This window comes from Sturnira hondurensis, unplaced genomic scaffold, assembly GCF_014824575.4.
Source record: "Sturnira hondurensis isolate 20B ecotype Veracruz unplaced genomic scaffold, ASM1482457v3 Scaffold0006571, whole genome shotgun sequence".
In the NCBI taxonomy this organism is placed as follows: domain Eukaryota; kingdom Metazoa; phylum Chordata; class Mammalia; order Chiroptera; family Phyllostomidae; genus Sturnira; species Sturnira hondurensis.
Genome location: NW_028079202.1, coordinates 5,629,868 through 5,647,064, shown reverse-complemented (window position 1 = coordinate 5,647,064; position 17,197 = coordinate 5,629,868). Strand labels below are relative to the sequence as shown.

General features: G+C 37.8%; 1 pseudogene; it reads left to right on the top strand.

Annotated features, from left to right (window-relative positions):
- Window positions 1-15,328: 15,328 nt before the first annotated feature.
- LOC118989888 (E3 ubiquitin-protein ligase makorin-1-like) lies at window positions 15,329-16,548 on the top strand (annotated as a pseudogene).
- The last annotated feature ends 649 nt before the right edge of the window (window positions 16,549-17,197 follow it).

Sequence of the window (17,197 nt, the reverse complement as noted above, 5' to 3'; positions counted from 1 at the left end):
GTTTTGTGGAAGATAACTATAGAAATGAAGGAAAGAGACAAGTCCTTGGGCGTGTCATACTGGAGGGACATACTGGAAGTCAAGGAACAAGTCTGGCAAGTAAAGCTCAGAGTTACAACAACAGAGTACAGAGAAGAGTTGGAAATGAGGGAAGTTGCCTCATCCTTCTGATATCAGACATAGGGCAGTTTGGATGTCAGTGAGAAGAGGATGTGAGCACCTCATTTACTTACACTGCCATCTTGACCAGAAACCCTGGATTGTTTTTTAAAGTTATATGTTATACAGACTGGAAGACAGTGGCTGAGTAGGTGTAAGCTGAGCCTTCTTTCTTGTGTCCCTAGCATAGATTTTCAGCTGACCTTCCAACAAGTGTCCCAAATAATCAATGAATCACAGCTGATATGAATTTTTGAAGCCAAAGAGTATAGAGGAAGCTTTGTATCATCTGCTAAAATATTTTATAAGTTGAAGGAGAAATACCCTGTGTGAGGCACCTGCAGCGTAGGAGAGACCAAACAGAAAATGCAGCTTAGTTTCTCTCTCCCTTCATGGAGTGGGGAGCCCAGGTCTTCACAGGGAATCCACAAGTGTAATTGGGAGAGACTTGGGAGGATATACGGAATCTGGAAGACTCAGGCTGCACACACACAGTGAGCAGTTTGTTCATAGCTACAACACCAGCTGTGAATGTTCCAGAGACAAATTCTATCTCCTAAAACTGTCAGAAGCATTAGGAGGCTGGGACCAGCCTTGATGGAGAGAGATTTTGCTTTTTGGAGTGGTGGAGTATGTGGAGAACTGGTAGTGACTTGGTACTACAGTGTGGGTGCCACATAGAGAGTTTTGAAAAGGGGAGCTGAAGCATGGCAGGGCAGGAAGCCACATGTGTGTGCAGCTGCTCTGCTGACAAAGAAACCAGACTGAACATGCAGTTCATTCCAACTGAATCCAGGTGGGCAGGAAAATAATAAAGCTGCACAGTGAACCGATTGTGTGGTCTCCACCTAGCATGGCTGGTGAAGAGGAGGGGCTTCACAGAATGGAGAGTTTGGGTCTGGGTCTTCTGCGAGAGCAGTGGACTGGGAGCTAGACAGGAAAGAGCTGAGCACCTTATATTCTTTGCAGCCAGGCAGGTCCCCTCACACCATGGAGTACAAACCTCCAGGAAGAAGACTTGCCCGATCCCCACCTACAGGTTTGCAAACTCCATAGAACAGTAAGGGTGGGCTCAAGAGCCCCTGATGGGAAAGCAAAAGAATATCCAAAAGTGCTCTTTCTGAAAATTTGTCAGACACTGACAAGCTACATGGGTCCCTTGGGTTCTTTACTGAAACCAGCAGAGCAGAGAAATTAGAAATTGGTGCAACAAGGGGTATTCAAGGTTCCAGACAATCTTGGCACTTATACAGAGCTGCCATTAGTATCAAGCAAGAAAGAACTGGCCCTGTTACACTGTGTGGCCCCTCACATGACATGATGGCTGATTTATCAGAAACTATACTTTGATGTAAATGATGTGGGACAAACCAAAACATGTAGTGCAGGGGTTGGGGACACACACCCATCATATTCCCTGAGACTGAAAAGTACCTCACAGGGGGATACCCAGAGATCACAGCCTCTTGACTGCATCAGAAGCCCTCTCTAGACAGGAGCAGGTGGTACATGTGATGTTGTTGGACAATAGATGAACCACCCCTGTGCCTTGTGCTGAGAAAAAATGAGCAGGGAAGAACAGTGAGGACAAACAAAGCCTGAAGGAGACAGCCCCAGACTGTGGATCTCTTGGAACTTTGAACAAGCTGCTTAAAGTTAGCCTGAGACACCCTCTGACACTATCAGAGATGAATCCAAAAGGAGAAGACAGTAGGCACTCAACTCTGCTGAGACGAGTTCCACCTCATTCTTTTTCAATATTTGCATTATTTTCTTCTGCATAGCACTTTAACATTTTTCATTTTCTTCAATTTTGTTCCTATTATTTCACTATTTTTAATTTATGTTAGCTTTATTTCAAATCTCATATTTTACTCTTCTCTTTAATCCATTTGCCTTCTTTCTTCCCTTTCTGATTTTCATTTTAAATTTTATTCTTTCAATTTCTGCATATTTCTATTTCTAAATTTCTCTGTTTCTTCTCCCTCCATTCTCTCACAACCAATTTTCTTTCATTACTCATCTCACATTCTTTCTCCCTTTCTTATAATGTCCTTATTCTCTTTCCACCTCTATTAATCTTTGCTCATTTGTGTTGATATTGTGATTATTGTTGCATTTCTTCAATTCTGTTCTTATTTTTCACTATTTTAAATTTTATTTCAAACCTCATGTAATATTTTTCCTTTTCCTTACTCCATGTTGTCTTATTCCTTCTCTTTTTGTTTACATTGTAAATTTTATTTTCACTCTTTTTTCCCTTGTTTCTATTCTCTTCTTATTTATCCTCCCTCTACCTTCTCAAAATCATTTCTCTCTTTTTTAAAAGATTTTATTTATTTATCTTTAGAGGGGAAGAGAAGGAGAGAGGGAGAAAAATATCAATGTATGGTTGCTTCTCATGAGTCCCCTGCTGGGAACTGGCCTGCAATCCAGGCATGTGCCCTGACTGGGAATCGAACCGCGCGATTGTGTGGTTCGCAGGCCCATGCTCAATCTACTGAGCTACACCAGCCAGGGCAAAATCATTTATCTTTTTGTTAGTCATCTCATATTTTTTTCCTTTCATATAATACTCTTAATCACTTTACACCTTAATTAAGCTTTGCTTATTTGTTGTTGATATTGCTGTTATGGTTGTGGAATATGTTTGCTGGTGTGTGTTGTGTTTGCTGTGTTATTTTGTTCTGGCAGCACCTGTACAATAGCATATAAGATATGGTGGGAGTTGTGACTTTGTTAGTCAGCTGGAGAGGAGAACCACCAACCAAAGGAGTCAACAACAACCCAAATCCAATTATAATTAGAGAGCACACATACACTGTATAAAGGGCATTCTTAGAGAATCCAGGTATGGAGATCAAGAAGACTGAACCACTGAGTCCCAAGGTTCTCCTACCACAGAAGACCACCTAATGAAGATCTAAGCAGATCAATTTAATATGCAGAAAGAAATAAAAAGAGTCACCTAAAGTGGGGAGACAAAGAAACAACATCCAATTGAAAGAAAAGGAGGAATCCCCAGGAAAAATGCTTAATGAAATTGAGGCAAACAATTTATCAGACATTGAGTTCAAAGTAATGGTTATAAGAATGCTAAAGGAACTCAATGAGAACTATAAGAAACTTTATGGGAACTACAATGAACTTAGTGGGAACCACATCAGCATGAAAAAGGACAGAAACTATGAATAAGATCCAAGAGGAAATGAAGAACATAATATCTAAAATGAGTACTATGCTAGAACACATTAGAAGCAGGCTAGATGAAGCAGAGGTTTGAATCAGTGAGTTGGAAGACAAGGTAGGAAAAAACACCCAATCAGAACAACAACATGAAAAAAGATTTTAAAAGAATGAAGATAAAGGGAACTGAAGAACATGAAAGGCAACAATATTCACATCAGAGGGATATAAGAAGGAAAAAGAGCAAGGGATAGAAAACCTGTTTGGAAAAGCAACGACAGAAAACTTCCCTAACTGGGTGAGGGGAAAAAGTCATGCAAGTTCAAGAAGCACAGAGGGTCCCAATCAAGATGAACCCAAAGAGGCCCACTCCAAGACATATCATGATTAAATGGTAAAATTTAAAGACAAAATGAAAATCTTAAATGCATCAAGGGAGAAACAACTAGCAACAGATAAGGGAGCTCTGATAAGGGTATCAGCTGATTTATCAACAACTGAAAGCCAGAAAGGAATGCCACAAAATAGTTGAAGTAATGTAAAGCAAAGACCTTCAACTAAGACAACTCTGCCCAATGAGGCTCTCATTTAAATGAAAGATGAAATTGGGAGCTTTCAAGATGAAAAAAGACTAAAAGATCACATCACCATCAAAGCAGCATTGCAAGAGATGCTAAAGGTACTGTTTTAAGAGGAAGGAGAGAGAGAGGGGGAGAAAGAGAGAGCAAAAGAGAGAGGGGAACACAAGTACAAAAAATGGCAATGAATAAATACCTTTCAATTTTACATACAAATGGAAAATACATCAAAAGACATAGGATAGCCAAGTGAATAAAAAGTACGACCCATGTAATTAAAGAATTAGCAATAATTAGAGAAAATAGAATTCAAAACAAATACCATAACAAGTGAAAAAGAAGGTCACTACAAAATACTAAGGGAGCAGTCCAACAAGATGATACAACCCTTATAAAAATATATGCAGCCTGCATAAGAACACCAGAATGTAAGGAAAAACTTGAAGGACTTTAAAAAGAGATCAAGAGCAATACAATCATTGTAGAAGATTTTAACACCCTACTGTCCATAATTAATGGATCATCCAACAAAAAATCAACAAGGATATTGTGGCATTGAATGACACTCTAGATCCATGGACTTAATTGACAATTAGGGCATTTTACCCCAATGAAGAATTTTTTTTTCAAATTTACATTGATCATTTTCAACGATAAACCACATAATAGCATGCAAAAGAAGCCTCAACAAGTTTAAGAAAATTGAAATCATATCAAGCATCTTCTTGGATCACAATGGCTTGAAGCTAGAAACAAACAGCAAGGAAAAAGCTCCAAAATATTAAACTATATGAAGACTGACTAGCATGCTATTAAATAATGAATGGTTTAATAACGAGGTCAAAGAGGAAATCAAACACTTTCTGGAAATAAGTGAAAATGGACATACAACATCCTATGGGACGTATTGAAAGCAGTCTTGAGAGGGAAGTTCACAGCAATACAAGCCTACCTAAAGAACACAGAAAAATCTCAGTTAAACAATCTAACCCTACATCTACAAGAACTGGAGGGTCAACAACAAACAAAGTCCAGAGCAAGTAGAAAGAAGGAAATAATCAAGACCAGAGAAGAATTACATAACATAGAGATGAAAAACAAATTCCAAATATCAATGAATCCAGGATCTGGTTCTCTGGAAAGATAAACAACACTGACAAGCCTCTAACCAGATTCATCAAGGAAAAAAAGAGAGAGAGCCCAAATAAACAATATCAGAAAAGTAAGAGGAGAAGTAACAACTGATACCACAGAAATACAAAGGATTGTAAGAAATTGTTATGAACAACAATATGCCAAGAGACTGGACAACCTGGGTGTAATGGATAAATTCCTAGAATTATACAATCTTCAAAAATGGAATCAAGAAGAGTTAGAAAGCCTGAATAACCTGAATAACAACTAGGGAAATTGAAGCAGCAATCAAAAAATTCCCAGCACACAAAATCCATGGACCAGATGGCTTCACAGGTGAATTTTACCAAACATTCAAAGAAGAGGTAACTTCTGTTCTCCACAAACAACTCCAGAATTCAAGAAGAAGAAAGACTCCCAAACTTTTTTTATGAGTCCAATATTATCCTAATTCCAAAACCAGGTAAAGACACAACAAAGAAAAAAATTACAGGCCAAAATCTCTGATGACTAGAGATGCTAAAATCTACAACAAAATATTGGCAATCTGGATTCAGCAATACATTAAAAAGATCATACAAAATGAAGAAGTGCAATTTATCCTGTGTATGCAAGGGTGTTACAATATTCACAAATCAATACATAATACAGCACATAAAAAATGAAGGACAAAAATCACATGATCAGACTGAAAAAGCGTTTTATAAAATCCAGGACCCATTTATGATAAAAAACACTCAGCAAAGTGGGAATAGAGGAAGCATACCTCAATATAATAAAGGTCATATATGAGAAACCTACTGCCAATATAATAATCAGTGAGCAAAACCTAAAAGCTTTTCCCTTAAAATCAAGAACAAGTAAAGGGTATCCACTTTCTCCACTCTTATTCCATATAGTACTGTGAGTACTGGTCATAGCAATCAGAAAAAAAAAAGAAATAAAAGGCATCCAAATTAGAAAGGAGGAAGTAAAACTACCTGTCATCAGTTTTAGGTGACATGATAGGGTACATGGAAAACACTATAATCTCTGCAAAAAAGTACTCAACCTAATACATCAATATTGCAAAATAGTGGGATACAAAGCCAATAGTGAAAAATCAATGGCATTTTGTACACCAACAATGAACCATCAGAGAGAGAAACTAAAATAATCCCATTTACTAAAGCAACAAGAAAAATAAAGTATCTCAAAATAAATTTAACCAAGGAGGTTAAAGACCTGTCTTGGAAAACTACAGAACACTAAAGAAAGATATTGAGGAAGATACAAATAAATTGAAGCATATACCATTGTCATAGACTGGGACAATTAACATCATTAAATTGTCCATACTGCCCAAAGCAATCTGTAGATTCAATACATTCCATTCAAATATCAATGGATATGGATATCAATGGATATCCATATTTAATGGATATAGAACAAAAACTGAAAAAATTTATGGAACAAAAAAAGGAGCTGAATAGGCTCAGCAATCTTGAGAAATAAGAACATAGTTGGAGGGATCATGGTACCTGATATAAAACTAAACTACAAAGCCACTGTGATCAAAACAATCTATACTGGCATAAAAACAGACACATAGACCAATGGAACAAAACAGAACCCAGAAATAAACCCATGTTTTTGTGGTCAGTTAATATTTGCAAAGGGGACATGAGCACACGGTGGAGTAAAGATAGTTTCTTCAATAAACGATATAGGGAGAACTGGACTGTAAATGCAGAAAAACTGAAACTAGACCACCAACTTACATCACACACCAGAATAAACTCAAGATGAATAAAATATCTAAATGTAAGTCATGATACCATAAAATTCCTAGCAGAAAACACAGGCAATAAAATTGCAGATATCTCATGTAGCAATGTTTTTTCAATATTCTCCTAGAATAAAGGATATAAAGAAAAATTAAATAAATGGGAGTGCATTCAATTAAAACAGCCTCTGCACAGCTAAAGAAACCATCATCAAAATGAAAGGGGAACTGACTATGAGAGAACATATTTGCCAATGATACATCAGAAAATGATTTGATCTCCAAAATATATAAATAACTCACATGACTCAACCCAATTTAAAAAATGGGCAAAGGATCTGAAAGGACACTTTTCCAAGAAAGATATACAGATGACCCATAGACATATGAAAAGATGCTCAACATCATTAGCCATCAGAGGGATGCAAGTTAAAAGCACATTGAGATATAACCTTATACCTGTCAGGATGGCCGACATTAATAAAACAACAAATAATTGCTGGTGAGGTTATGCAGAAAAGGGAACACTTTTGCACCATTTGTAAGAATGTGACTGGTGCAGCCACTGTGGAAAACAGTATGGAATTTTCTCAAGAAAGTGAAAATAGAACTTCTTTTTGACCCAGAGATTCCATTGCTGGGAATACACTCTAAATATCCTGTGACACCAATTCAAAAGAACTTATGCACCCCAATGTTTACAGCAGCACAATTCACCATAGCCAAGTGCTGGAAACAGCCTCAGTGCCCATTAATAGATGAGAGCATTAAAAAACTTTGTGTGTTTACTAAATGAAATACTATGCAGCAGAAACAAAAGAAATTCTTTTGCAACAGCATGGTTGGAACTGGAGAGTATTATGCTAAGTGAAATAAACTGGTGGGTGAAAAACAAGTACTATGTGATCTCACTTTTAAGACAAACATAACAAACAAAATAAACTAATGGACAAAAAAGAACTTGTGACATGGGAACATGGAACAGACTGACAGCTGCCAGCATGGAATGGTGGAAAGAATGGGAAGGGACTAGTGAAGGAACATCTATGAATGAGTCATGGACATGAACAGTGGTGTGAGGATTGACTGTGGGAGATAGGGGTGGGCTCAGTGGAGGAGAGCAAGATGGAAATATTGGGGCAATTGTAGTAGAATAAACAACAATAAAAAATAAGGACATATAAAAACTATCAGAAAAGAAATAAAACTGTTTTCTGGGTAAGTTTGGTAAATTGTTTATTAGAAGAATTTATTGTTAATAAGAATTGGTTTCCAGTGAAATGGGTTTTGAAAATTAAAGCCCAGTATTTCTGCTAATAGGAGAATCTCTTTGAACACTTGACCAAAGTCACCCCATCTTGTCTTCCAGTGAAAGACAAGACAAGGATATCCACTTTCACCACTTTCCCCGCCAACCCCAAAAGCTTTCACTTTATTCTGCTCCTCCCAGGCAGGCTGCACCGGGCATGCAAGCTCTTACTTTTGTAAGGCCACAACAGAGTTGAAAAACAGAAAATAATACTAGGGTAAGTTAAAATGCTAAAAAATGTACTTCTTAGCAAGATCCAGCCATTTTTCTTGATAAATATTCCTTGCATTGCTGCAATCTTTTGGGTAATTACCAGAGTTCTGAAAGGTGAGTCTGAACTAATTTTTTGTTTGCATTTTCTTGTTTTTTTTTTGTGGAAGAGAAATATTTTGATAATTCTGCCATCATTTCTGTTGCTGTGATTCACCAAACTCTTTTTAATTGTAGCTGCACCATTTTGTATGGCTATGATTAATGTATAATAAATAGTAAGTGTTCCTATATTCTCACTAATAATTTTGCATGGTTGTCTTTTGTTTTAGGTATTCCAATAGGTACTGCATTTTCTACCCACTACTCCTTGACCCTTCTCTCCCACCTAAACCCACTTTCCTTCCTTGTTTCCACCCTCCCCCTTGGTTATGTCCATGTGTCCCTTACAGTAATTCCTGAAAAACCTTCTCATCAATGTTCCCTCCCCTCTCCACTCTGGCTATTGTTAGATTGTTTTTAAATTCAATGCCTCTGGTTGTATTTTGTTTGCTTTTTTCTTTTGTTGATTAGGTTCCAGTTAAAGGTGAGATCATATGGTATTTGTCCCTCACCACCTAGCTTATTTAACCTAGTATAATGCTCACCAGTTTTATCCATACTGTCCCAAAGAATAGGAGCTCCTTCTTTCTCTTTCTCTCTGCTGCGTAAAATTGCATTGTGTAAATGTACCAGAATTCTTTGATCCATTCATTTGCTGATGGGCACTTAGGTTGCTTCCAGTACTTGGCTAATGTAAATTGTGCTGCTATGAACATTGGGGTGCAGAGGTTCTTTTAGATTGTTGTTTCAGGGCTCTTAGGGTATAATCCCAGCAGTGGAAGTGCTGGGTCAAAGGCAGTTCCATTTTTTCTTTTCTGGGAAATTCCATACTGTTTTCCACCCTGGCTGTACCAGTCTGCATTCCCACCAACAGTGCACTAGGGTTCCCTTTTCTCCACATCCTCTGCAACACTTGTTTGATGATTTGTTTATAGTGGCCATTCTGACTGGTGTGAGGTGGTATCTCATTGTGGTTTTAATTTGCATCTCTCTGATGACTAGTGATGCTGAGCATCTTTTCATATGTCTCCGAGCCCTCTGTATGTCACTCCTTGGAGAAACATCTGTTCAAATTCTTTGCCCATTTTTTAATTGGTTTTTTTTTTCTGTTTTATCTTCCTGGAGTGGAGTCATGTGAGTTCTTTATATATTTTGGAGATCAAACCCTTGTCCGAAGCATCATTGGCAAATATGTTTTCCCATACAGTTGGTTCTCTTTTCATTTTAATGCTGTTTTCTTTAGCCATGCAGAAGCTTTTTAATTTGATGAGGTCCCATTTGTTTATTGTTTCCTTTATGTCCCTTGCTCTAGGGGACATAGCAGTGAAGATGTTGCTGCGTGAAATATCTGAGATTTTCCTACCGATGTTTTCCTCTAGTACTTTTATGGTGTCGTGGCTTATATTTAAACCTTTTGTTTATCTTGAATTTATTTTTGTGTATGGTGTAAGTTGGTAATTGAGTTTCATTTTTGCATGTAGTTTTTCAGATCCCCCAACACCATTTGTTGAAGGGGCTATTATTTTGATTCTGTTTTATGTTTTTGCTCCCTTTGTCAAATATTAATTGAACACAGAGACTTTGTTTATTTTTGGACTCTCCAATCTTTCTCATTGGTCTATATGTCTGTTCTTATGCCAGTACCAGGCTGTTCTGATTACAGTGGCCTTGTAATACAGTTTGATATCAAGTATTGTGATCCGTCCTACTTTGTTCTTCTTTATCAAAGTTGCTGTGGCTATTTGGGGTAGTTTGTAGTCCTATATAAATTTTTGCAATGTTCACTCTATAATAGTGAAATATGTCATTGGTACTGTAATAGTAATTGTGTTGAATCTAGAGATTGCTTTGGGTAGTATGGACATTTTGATGATGTTAATTCTTCCAATCCATGAACATGGTATATGCTTCCATTTCTTTGTGTCTTCCTTAATTTCTTTATTCAGCATTGTGTACTTTTCTGAATATAGGTATTTACATGCTAGGTTAGATTTATTCTTAGGTACTTTATTTTTCTTGTTGCTATAGCAAATGGGACTTTTTTTCCTGATTTCTGTTTCTGATATTTCATTGTTGGTGTACAAAAATGCCTTTGATTTCTGAGTGTCAACTCTGTATCCTGCTGTTTTGCCAACTTCATTTTTTAAAGATTTTATTTATTTATCTTTTTTAGAGGGGAAGGAGAGAGGGAGAGAAACATCAATGTATGGTTGCCTTCCGTGCGTCCCCTGCTGGGAGTTGGCCTGCAGGGAACCAGCCTGCAACCCAGGCATGTGCCCTGACTGGGAATCGAACCACAATCCTCTGGTTCGCAGGCCCACGCTCAATCCACTGAGCTACACCAGCCAGGGCTCCAACTTCATTTTTTAGATTGAGTAGTTTCTCGTTGAAGTCTGTAGGATTTCCTGTGTACACTATCATGTCATCTGCAAATAATGAGTTTTGTTTCCTCCTTTCCAATTTGGATGTCTTTTATTTCTTTTTCTTTTCTGATTGCTGTGGCTAGGACTTCCAACGCCATGTTGAATAGTAGTGATACAAGTGAGAAAACTTCAGGGCAATATCGCTGATGTACAATATTTTTGTACACCAACAATGAAATATCAGAAACAGAAATCAGGAAAAAAAGTCCCATTTGCTATAGCAACAAGAAAAATAAAGTACCTAAGAATAAATCTAACCTAGCATGTAAATACCTATATTCAGAAAAGTACACAATGCTGAATAAAGAAATTAAGGAAGACACAAAGAAATGGAAGCATATACCATGTTCATGGATTGGAAGAATTAACATCATCAAAATGTCCATACTACCCAAAGCAATCTCTAGATTCAACACAATTACTATTACAGTACCAATGACATATTTCACTATTATAGAGTGAACATTGCAAAAATTTATATAGGACTACAAACTACCCCAAATAGCCACAGCAACTTTGATAAAGAAGAACAAAGTAGGACGGATCACAATACTTGATATCAAACTGTATTACAAGGCCACTGTAATCAGAACAGCCTGGTACTGGCATAAGAACAGACATATAGACCAATGAGAAAGATTGGAGAGTCCAAAAATAAACAAAGTCTCTGTGTTCAATTAATATTTGACAAAGGGAGCAAAAACATAAAACAGAATCAAAATAATAGCCCCTTCAACAAATGGTGTTGGGGGATCTGAAAAACTACATGCAAAAATGAAACTCAATTACCAACTTACACCATACACAAAAATAAATTCAAGATAAACAAAAGGTTTAAATATAAGCCACGACACCATAAAAGTACTAGAGGAAAACATCGGTAGGAAAATCTCAGATATTTCACGCAGCAACATCTTCACTGCTATGTCCCCTAGAGCAAGGGACATAAAGGAAACAATAAACAAATGGGACCTCATCAAATTAAAAAGCTTCTGCATGGCTAAAGAAAACAGCATTAAAATGAAAAGAGAACCAACTGTATGGGAAAACATATTTGCCAATGATGCCTCGGACAAGGGTTTGATCTCCAAAATATATAAAGAACTCACATGACTCCACTCCAGGAAGATAAAACAGAAAAAAAAAACAATTAAAAAATGGGCAAAGAACTTGAACAGACATTTCTCCAAGGAGTGACATACAGAGGGCTCGGAGACATATGAAAAGATGCTCAGCATCACTAGTCATCAGAGAGATGCAAATTAAAACCACAATGAGATACCACCTCACACCAGTCAGAATGACCACTATAAACAAATCATCAAACAAGTGTTGCAGAGGATGTGGAGAAAAGGGAACCCTAGTGCACTGTTGGTGGGAATGCAGACTGGTACAGCCAGGGTGGAAAACAGTATGGAATTTCCCAGAAAAGAAAAAACGGAACTGCCTTTGACCCAGCACTTCCACTGCTGGGATTATACCCTAAGAGCCCTGAAACAACAATCTAAAAGAACCTCTGCACCCCAATGTTCATAGCAGCACAATTTACATTAGCCAAGTACTGGAAGCAACCTAAGTGCCCATCAGCAAATGAATGGATCAAAGAATTCTGGTACATTTACACAATGCAATTTTACACAGCAGAGAGAGAGAGAGAGAGAGAGAGAGAGAGAGAGAGAGAGAGAGAGAAGGAGAGAAGGAGCTCCTATTCTTTGGGACAGCATGGATGGAACTCATGAGCATTATACTAGGTGAAATAAGCCAGGTGGTGAGGGACAAATACCATATGATCTCACCTTTAGCTGGAACCTAATCAACAAAAAAAGCAAACAAAATATAACCAGCGACATTAAAATTATGAACAAACTGAGAGTAACCAGAGGAGAGTTAGGAGGAGATAATGTGAGTAAAGGCAGGAGGGTTTTCAGGATCATGTGTAAAGGACATATCCTCAGAACTAAGAGGGATTAGGGATCAAGGGTAGTAATTGGGAATGGCTAGAGTTGGGCGGGGAGTCATGTGGGGAAAATGTTGACAATTGTAATTAAACAGAAATAAATAAAGTTAAAAAAACAACTCACTATATATTAAATATTCCAGGCATATTTAGAAATATCCTAGTTCATTATTGATCAGGTACTCTTTATTAAAACCATTATAATAGTGTGTTAGGAGAGACATTCATTGTGGGTGGCTTCCCAAGTCAGTTCCATGCACTGTGCCCTTGGGTAAGTCATTTGTTTCAATCACTACCTTTTCAGTTATGATAGCAACTGCCGAATTTCATTTGCAGAATAGCTCTTAGGGTCAAGTGAACTTTCTGTGAGAAGATATTGAAAAGTCAAAAGCAGTACACAAGTCTTTGGCCTTAGTTGTAAACAGAATATATTCAGTGGAGTCATAAAATTTTCTGAGGAAAGCTGCAAACTAAATATGAACTGTGTTCGAAGCCAAGGAAAGCATTTCCTCATTTCTGAATGAATCACCTCTTGGCTCTGGGTGATAATAAACAGAGATTAAAGCTACTGGAAGACAGTTCTAATAAAACAATTGTGGATATGAAAAGAGAAGGCAGAAGTAGAGCACTTAGGGCCAGAGGGTGGAACACAACTGGAGCAGGTCCAGAGCCTCAGTGGGGTAGGATTTTGGCAGAGGATAGGAGTTTGCTTTGTGTGCAGACTCCTGCTGGATACATGACATTTGTATTCATTACTGACTCCCTTGGTGGGTTTTATCACTGCTGTGGTCAAAGAGCCTCTGGGGGATAAAAATGAAAATAGATCGACCCAAAGACCTTTGATATATTGGAGTACAATAAATGTCAGCAGAAAGTAAAGCTTTGTCTGAAGGATATGTGAAAATAAGTAATTAGCACATGTCCTGACATGTCCTTATGGTGCTTGAAGAATTTCACACTGGCATTTGCAGAATGTCAGAGAGTTATTTTCCTAGTGGAATAAAGTATTTTCACACTATTTTTTCCAAAGAAAAGTTAGATAATTAGGAGGGATCATACAAGTCATTAATATACAAGTAAATTATAGTTATTAATAAAAATAGCTCAGAACTTTGTTTATTTTCATTTAATTATTATAATATTCCAGATACATACTGTAATCTACATTTTAGAGTTCAAAGAGTTCATGTGCCTGCATTAGGATATTATAGCTAAAAGTTATTGGGCTAGAATTAAGACCTAGATGATTTTAATTCTAGACATCACATTCTTCACCTATTTTTTTTTTGTTTCTCATACACAAATCCTTGGACCATTGTGTCTTCATGTCAAAATTTTTACTGGTTTACTGAATAATTTTCAGAGAAATTCATGATTATATGTTTGATAAATTCTTATGACAAATTAAATTTTACATAGTCTATGGCTGTTCTTATTACATTGTGAATTTGAGTAATGGAATTCAAACATCTTTATACCATATTGACTATATGAATAAGTGAGTAAAGAAATCTTAAATGCTTATAAAATTGCCTTTTTCGTAATGAGGGACAACTCTCACAAATTATGAAAGCCAGACTGACATGCTGCGCACAGACACCTCTGAGGAAGTGTACTTTCCTTTCTCTCTGAGTGCATGTGGCATTGCCCAGGGTTCTTCCCATGAATTCTTTATCTTGTGGTTTCACTGTGCCCTTCCAATTTGTGGCTGAAAACACTAAACTGGTTGCTTAGAAGCATCAAATTTGCAAATTTATGCATTTTCAGAAGGTTGCACTGAAATGTAGGAGTAGCATATGGTGAGCTGACACATTTTTTCCTTTAGCCAAGGAAAAGTGTAGCCGTCTGTGATCTCTCTAATTATTTCATGGCACTTTAGAATGTCAAGCTGAATTCAGGAAACATCAAGCCTTCAGGGCTAGGGAAAAATAGAATGTACTTTTTGTTTTCACTATTTAGGACTAAAGTAATTGTTGTTCTTTTAAAAAATTAATTAGAATGGTTTTGTAACTCTAAAAGCAGAGGATAAGTTTTATCTAAAAGATAGAATTAAGGGCTCATTTTTTTGGCTGAAATACAAAGGAAGTAAGAATGTTTATTTATATGGGAAAAAGGCAGCCCTGAAGTGAAGATGTTTGATAAGAAAGAGTTATGATCCTAAGTAGTTATCAAAATCCACTTAATAACTACTGAAAGAGAATAAAAAATAACTCAAGAGGATTGAGGAAATTAGAAGACAGAGTGAAAACACAAATACAAATAATAAATTAAGGAATTGAAGCCCTGGTGATGCATAGATGTTCATTTCTGTAATGACATAAGCTTGGTTTGGAGGGAAGCATCATGAAAATTCTAGCTAAATAAACTGAATAACTCATTCATTCCTTTGTTCTTAAAATGACCATCAATTCATTTTGCCCTGTCCAAAACCTTTTAGCAGCCTTTGACGTGGCATGGTGGATACCCATGTCATATTGACTTCTTTCAAGGCCAGCCTTGAATTTTATGCATGGGGTTTGTAAGGAAGGAGGTAACCACCACTACTTGCATGGCCTCTCTGACAGTCTGTACAGTGTAGAGTGCAACATTTTCAGCAAGGATACTATATTTAGAGATTGCTGCAGATACAGACATTGCAAACCACTAACCAGGAAGAAGTGGCTGCTGCTGATCGAACTGCAAATTCAACCCTAGCTGCTTCCTCAAGTCTTTCATCAGTAGTTGGACTGATTATTGAAATAAATACTGCTGAAGCTGAATCAAGAAATTCAAACGTTGCGACTGTAAGAGCATGTTCAGAAGACTGAGTGAATACCATTAGTTTGTTCCTGGGCAGCCCTACTGTGGCTGTACTTCCTTTTCTTGCACTGAGGTACCCCTTTGGGGCTCAGTGACAAAGGAAGACTTGGAGAAGGAGTATCCTGCAGTGAAAATAAAGCTGCAGTTGCAGAGTGACACTATGGGGAGAACTGTGTGTATCTCTATGGAGACACCTGTGAATTGTGTGGGTTGCAGGTTCTCCATATGGTGGTTGCTGCCCAGAGATCACAATACATAAAATCTTGCACGGAGGCCTGTGAGAAGGACATAGAGCCCTTGTTTTCTGTCCAGTGCCATAAGGACAAACTGGCATTTGCGTGGAGGTAGTCTATGAGAAAGTCAGCCCCAGTGAGTGCTGCTTTGAGATTCTCTCCAAATGCAACAACACCTACTGTCTCAGGTGTACTCACAAGTGGAAGAGTGTCATGTAATTTGAGAGCGGGATCATAAAATCCTGCCCAGAATGCCAGATCACATCTAACTTTGTCATTCCCAAAATGAGGACTGTGTGGGGGAGAAAGAAGAGAAGCAGAAACTCATTCAGAAATACAAGAAGGCAATGAGCAACAGGTGTGTAGATATTTCGATAAAGAACCTGGGAGCTGCCTTTTGGGAAAGAACTATTTTTACAAGCATGTATAACCCCAATGGCCATAGAGAGGAGCCATAGAGACACAAAGTGGGATCATCAAGCAGATGCTGGACCCAATGAAGGACCCACTTTTGGGAGCTCACTGAGGAAAGAAAGAACAACAACCCCTTTGACTATGATGAAGAGGAAGTTGCCACGTTTGAACTTGGTAAGATGTTGCTTGTGCTTTTGGCTGCAGGTCGGGGAAGACTCTGAAGATGAATGGGACTTGTTTTCACATGAGCTGGGAGACTTTTATGACTCAGGTTTATAGCAACTCTGCAAGACCTGTGGACCAGCCCACTGAATGTCAGACAGGAGCTGTCCCTCAAGTGGTAGGGCAGGGCCCATGCTTCTCTCTCAGGCAGGTCTAGCAACTCCAGGTGCCATCGCAATTTTAACCCAGGGCCTGTCTTCTCAATTGCTCACTTTTCCCTAAGGAGTATGTTGTGTTTTTTTTCTGGTTAAAATAAAAAATTAAACCTTAAAGTTAGTGTTTTTCTGTAACACAAATTTATCTCTCAGACAGTAAGTGCAGGTTTGTTTCATCATCTGTTTTCAACCAGATTCACACAGTTGGAAGGTATTGTTTATGGATTTTCAGCAGTCATTTTGAGGACCCTGGGTTAAAAAGTAACACCATTGGCCCTCCTTTGGCATCCAAGAATAGGGATGATGGGTGAAGGATCTGGACTGCAGCAAGTAATCTCAGCTGCAGACTTAAGAGGTGGACACTTAACGTTTCTGGTGAAATCTGACATCTGTGTTTTTATCAGTTCCCTACCCTGCAATCCCCACTCCATACACTCGTTCTGTGGTTTTGGTAATAAACTACTGGGTAACCATAACTAGGAAAAATAAAATAACCACCACGAATCAAGTGTTCCAGGGACCTCATTAGGACATAGGGGTTAAAAAAAGAT